This window comes from Berghia stephanieae, chromosome 12, assembly GCF_034508935.2.
Source record: "Berghia stephanieae isolate SIO BIC M18660-M18661 chromosome 12, UCSD_Bste_1.3, whole genome shotgun sequence".
Taxonomy (NCBI): Eukaryota; Metazoa; Mollusca; class Gastropoda; order Nudibranchia; family Aeolidiidae; genus Berghia; species Berghia stephanieae.
Window position 1 is genome coordinate 21,370,315 of NC_088371.1, and position 6,000 is coordinate 21,376,314.

General features: G+C 36.6%; 1 protein-coding gene across 1 annotated transcript in view; it reads left to right on the forward strand.

Moving 5' to 3' along the window:
* LOC144958242 (endoplasmic reticulum aminopeptidase 1-like) overlaps window positions 1–6,000 on the forward strand; it is a 96,268-nt gene that overhangs the window by 2,105 nt on the left and 88,163 nt on the right. The window lies entirely within an intron of this gene.

The window sequence follows — 6,000 nt, forward strand, 5'->3', positions numbered from 1 at the left end:
ATAGAAATATGGTTCCTTAAGAACTGCCGGGGGAATAAATGCAACATTGTGAAATGCATTGAGCTAGGTAAATTGGTGGAGATGATCTTTATAAATGTTCCTAATTCTTTATTTATTTATTGTATTTATCGCAACATTAGACATATCACATATGATTGCAATGTGCATAATAATATGAGTGACGTGGCACACATTTCCACTCTCATCATTTCATTTAAGACTTGTAAAATAAAAATCTGACACGCTTGGAAATTTGATTAATATAATTTCCTTTCACATGTATTTCTTCAATATGGATTTCTGCATGAATTCCTTTCATTATGATTTGATAATTTAAGATAAAAATGCAGTTTTTTTATATGGCAACATTTTTATAAATTTGTATTTTTTACCAACATTTTTAGAAATTGGTCCTTTATTTATTTATTTTTTTTTTTTTTTTGAAGATTAAAAACAAATTTGACTGACATTTCTATGAAGTACAATGAAACATCCAGCTAATTAAACATTGGTAAAATTACTTCACTCAGTGGGGACCATGTCTTTAAGAAAGTATCAATACATTCCTATACTTCTATATGATTGCAATAGAATTATTAAAATATTCATTGGAAATTCGAGAAACAAAAGTCATTTTTATGACTAAAGTCTTTTCTGTTTTGTCGTGATTTCTCTCAGTTGAGTTGCTGTGAATTGTTATCATGTTGTTAAGCCCCTTGAGTTCTTCTCTTGTTGTGTGTTATTTATTCTTGTGAGTTTTTGATGTCGTCACTTTGGCTTTTGGTTTCTCTATTTCAGCTATTATTTTACTTTTCGTGCAGTTTTGTGGTTTTTATATTATGACACTCACATTTTGACCTGGTCCCTGGTTCAACTCCCACTTTGTGCAATGCAAAGTTGAGTTCTCTCGTTGTGTAAAATGAGTACCCGACAGGAAACAGCATTGTCTAGGTTTAAAAAAAAAAAGAAAAAAGAAATATAAGAGCAACTTCAACATCATACCCCGTCCTACACGGTTTAAGTGTTGCTGTTGGCTTGGGACCCATTATAAGCACTTTGAACACATTTTGGACAATATTGCTTCATACAAAAATTTAGATCTTTTTTTTTCTCCGTTTTACTGTATTCTCTATGTTTTATTATTTTATTTCTGATTTTATCTCCAACTATAGCACTAGAATGATACTGGAATATTGGACAACTACAGAGAGTGTTCATTCACGTTGATAAAGATGTTAACCTTGATTATTTCCCTTTATTATAATTTTTTTTTAGAAAGTTGTGAAACACCTATAATTAATATATGATCTGTAAACATTTGAGTGTATTCCTCTTAGTGGGATCTTGTGCTGGGGATCTGTTTTTGGATCATGTTGAAGTCAAATTGTTTATTTCTAAAGCTTTAGAGTCCATGTTTCTATTTTTCCTTTGGAAATTACGAAAAAAATTTGAAATTTCAATTAGGCATCTCTGCACACATCACTATAGATAGTTCGAAGATGACGTCACTCGGGTCTTTGTTATTTTTTTTGCCATCTGCGTTTATGAGTAATGCTCACTGAACTGTATTAACCCAACTATTAACGTTCATGGATACACACAGTTTTGTGTGTTGGTCCGTTATACTTCCGGATGGCAATGTTATGGGCTTCTTAACCAAGCGCATACTATCTATATATTAAATCACAAGGCATCAAATTATAGATCTTTTTATTATCTTTAATTTGATACATAGGTTTGTCCTATGTATTATGATTAACGAGTAAGTAATTTAAGATTTTTACTAGCCACCCACCACAGGACTCAAAAATTTGATTACTGAAAAATTAAGAGTTTAGTACGTAAGCGTGTTTTCATTAATTTGAATTTCTGACCCACCACCTCAAAATTGTATTGCGTCGTGGTGATCAAGATCCTAATAAGGACACGTATAGTTTAGTTGCTGAGACTGTGGTCATGTGAATGATATGAGATATTGAAGATGGTGTGTATATTTTAAAAAGTTTGCAAAACTAAAATTTCACGTTTTTTTATCATTATATTTTGAATTTTACTTTTGGGCATCTGTCCCACGTTGATATAATAATTAAATGCCAGATTAATGCTGAGGGTCACATTTATCTTGAAAACTCCCAACTATGAATAATAATGGCACCAGATATCTAAAATTCTAAATTGAGCTTTTTTATAGCGCAATATCCACTAAATGTGCTCAAATCGCTTTACAAGGGGTCCCCGACCAACAGCAACACGTAACATGTAGAACGAAACATGAAGCGATATTACAATTTTTTTTTCTGACAGAGACAACGCTGTCAACTGCCAGGTACTCATTTTACACCTGAGTATGGTGAGAGAATGCGAGTAAAGAGCCTTTTCCAAGTGTGCCGAGCGAGGCTCGAACCCAGGACCTTCCGATCTGAAAGCAACATTTATGTGAAAAAAGTCACAGCTGACAATTTGCTCGGGTCTTTTTAGTTTAGCTACTGGATCATCTGATCACAGTGCAATGACGTGGGTTCTATAAATAGATATGTGGATGTTGTGTATCAGATGAGTTGGAGTCCAAAAAAAGTTCCAAAACACTGTGGGAGTCCAATACCTCTCTCAGGCATGGAAGCCTCAGAATATCAAAGTGCATAATGTAAAGTATCTGTCCATAGTGTTCAAGTAGATAATTAATTTTTATTCAAGGAAAATTAACTCATATATTATTATAAGAGCTGTTTGGATTCTGTTTGTTACTTCCCTTTACCACTTGCAGATATTATTATTCTCAGTCTCTTTTCATTCGTGCTTTTTGAACCGTGAATTTTCAATACAATTGGAATCTCTCCAACCGGGAAGATAGAGAATTCCAGAGAATAGAATTTTCTCTGTATTTTACCCCTCTAATATCGACAGGGTCCAAATGCTAATCAAGACAAATTATTTGTCTGAGGCTGATATTCATTTTGATATTATGGCAACTTTTCCCTATTCTCTGTCGAAATACAATTTTAAAAACCCAACAAAACAAATAATGCAAACGATTGGGTAAGACCCAGTTGAAAGTTATCAGTGCACATCCAGCCACACCAACAAATGTGACCCATCGTCTCAAAATGGCACCATGCCCGGATGAACCAGATGCTAAAAAGTCTATTTAAAATTAAACTAATCAAATATTTGAATGGTTTATTTTTCATCACTCTAAAGTATGATATTCAATTCTCCTCTATAAGGCATACAAACTCAACCCAAGTCTGATTTTTCTGGCTATAAATTCAATTGTTAGCAACATAATCACCCCGAATTAATACTATTGTGAGGCGAGAGGTCACAAATAGTCTAAGCACCTAAATAGGTTTGAAACGTTTCCCCGTACGTGTACAGCCAAATTCAAAGGGTTTGAGATATATGTGAATTGACTGAAGTCTGTGCTTGCAGGGGATGAGATAACGCATTGACTGAAGTCTGTGCTTGCAGGGGATGAGATAACGCATTGACTGAAGTCTGTGCTTGCAGGGGATGAGATAATGCATTGACTGAAGTCTGTGCTTGCAGGGGATGAGATAATGCATTGACTGGAAGTCTGTGCTTGCAGGGGATGAGATAATGCATTGACTGAAGTCTGTGCTTGCAGGGGATGAGATAACGCATTGACTGAAGTCTGTGCTTGCAGGGGATGAGTTAATGTATTGACTGAAGTCTGTGCTTGCAGGGGATGAGATAACGCATTGACTGAAGTCTGTGCTTGCAGGGGATGAGATAACGCATTGACTGAAGTCTGTGCTTGCAGGGATGAGATAATGCATTGACTGAAGTCTGTGCTTGCAGGGGATGAGATAATGCATTGACTGGAAGTCTGTGCTTGCAGGATGAGATAATGCATTGACTGAAGTCTGTGCTTGCAGGGGATGAGATAACGCATTGACTGAGTCTGTTGCTTGCAGGGGATGAGATAACGCATTGACTGAAGTCTGTGCTTGCAGGGATGAATAACGCATTGAACTGAAGTCTGTGCTTGCAGGGGATAAGATAATGCATTGACTGAAGTCTGTGCTTGCAGGGGATGAGATAATGCATTGACTGAAGTCTGTGCTTGCAGGGGATAAGATAATGCATTGACTGAAGTCTGTGCTTGCAGGGGATGAGATAATGTATTGACTGAAGTCTGTGCTTGCAGGGGATGAGATAATGTATTGACTGAAGTCTGTGCTTGCAGGGGATGAGATAATGCATTGACTGAAGTCTGTACTTGCAGGGAATGAGATAATGCATTGACTGAAGTATGTGCTTGCAGGGGATGAGATAATGCATTGACTGAAGTCTGTGCTTGCAGGGGATGAGATAATGCATTGACTGAAGTCTGTGCTTGCAGGGGATGCGATAATGCATTGACTGAAGTCTGTGCTTGCAGGGGATGAGATAATGCATTGACTGGAAGTCTCACCAGGTGTAAGAGAGCCTGAGCCAGAGTTTATTAAGTTACACATACAATAACAATTGAAGAGTGGTTTTCCAAAACTCAATAACCTTCTCCTTACCACCAGCAGCAATATCGTCACATCTGTTACGACGCAATGTACATTTTGAAAAATTCAGAATAATTTTGTACATCACAAACTTTGAAGAATGCTCTTTGTTTAATTAATAAGAAAATAAAATTGTTTTGTTGAGAGCTTATTTGTGTTGTTTTTTTTTAAATTTCTGGTGGGTAAGCCTGCCATTTTGGGAGAATACTGAAAATAACCGTGAAGGAGAGAGTTAACCTCTTTTTTCTCCATTTTGAAATATTGAGGATTATTTCTCCTATAATTTCTCATTCGGTCTATTATTTTATCATATTTAAACTTCAAATTCACACAAATCTAGAGAAATTCATGTGTCAATTGATGCTTAAAATAAAGTTTATATTTCCATTTATCTCATGGATGGAAAATCTCAAAAGTAGAAAAATCGACTTAACAAGTTTGGAAAACCAGCCTCCAATTGCTTTTTACTCTTTGGATGGGATGTTAAACTATTACAACACACTGTCGTCCACCATATCCTCAAACTGACCGACCACTCTAACCATTGCTCGGCCATACTTTGGAAAAAAAATAAATTTTAAAAACTTTTGGCCAGAAAACTCGTCCTTCAAATATCGATTGTTTGAAATGACCCTTGTCAAAAACTCTCAAACCTAGTGATAAGGGTCACTTTGATTGATCGATATTTGAAGGACAATTTTTAAAAATATAAATTTTGGCAAAATTTCCAAAATATGACGGCGTTTTTTTCATAGTTACTGTATGGTAGTACAGGGTAGACACAGAAGTTAAAAAAATGTCCTTCAGAACCATTAGGCCCATGGATCTGGAGTTTTTCCCGGTTTCTACGGCATCAAACGGACAATAATGATTTCTGGCTACCACACACAAAAAGTGGATCTCGACAGCTTAATTGGGAGAGCACTCGCATCACACGCAAAGGGAGCAAGATCGATTCTGAGCGCAGTCGAGACTTTTTTATTTTTCTAACCCCTCTGTCCACCCAGCAGTAAATGAGTAAATGGTAGCTGGGTCTATAAGATCTGGCGGAAGGTACTTTGGGATAGACTCGCGTCCTGTCCAAAGGGTAGCAATTAATTGCTGTTGTCCTTTTCACGCTATAGAAACCGGGATGGGCCTCGTGGCTCTGAAGGACTACTATCACACACAAAAAAAAGTACTTACTTTGCACCAGATCTAATAGATCCAGCTACCCAATCGCTGTAAGGTGGACAGCGGGAGTCAGAATAAAATCTCGACTGCACCTACCACTACATCCCAATCCAAACAGATACTATTAATACTCTTCAACAGTCGTAACGTCACTTCCTTCCTAATGACGCATGGTAACTTAGTAACACTGGCTCTAAACTATCGGAACAATGGCGGACGCCCGTATGAAATATTTCCCCGGCGAGCATAAAAGCGTATCCAGAGGAAAAAAAAACCCCATAAATTTGATAATGTTTTGACTTTTACACAT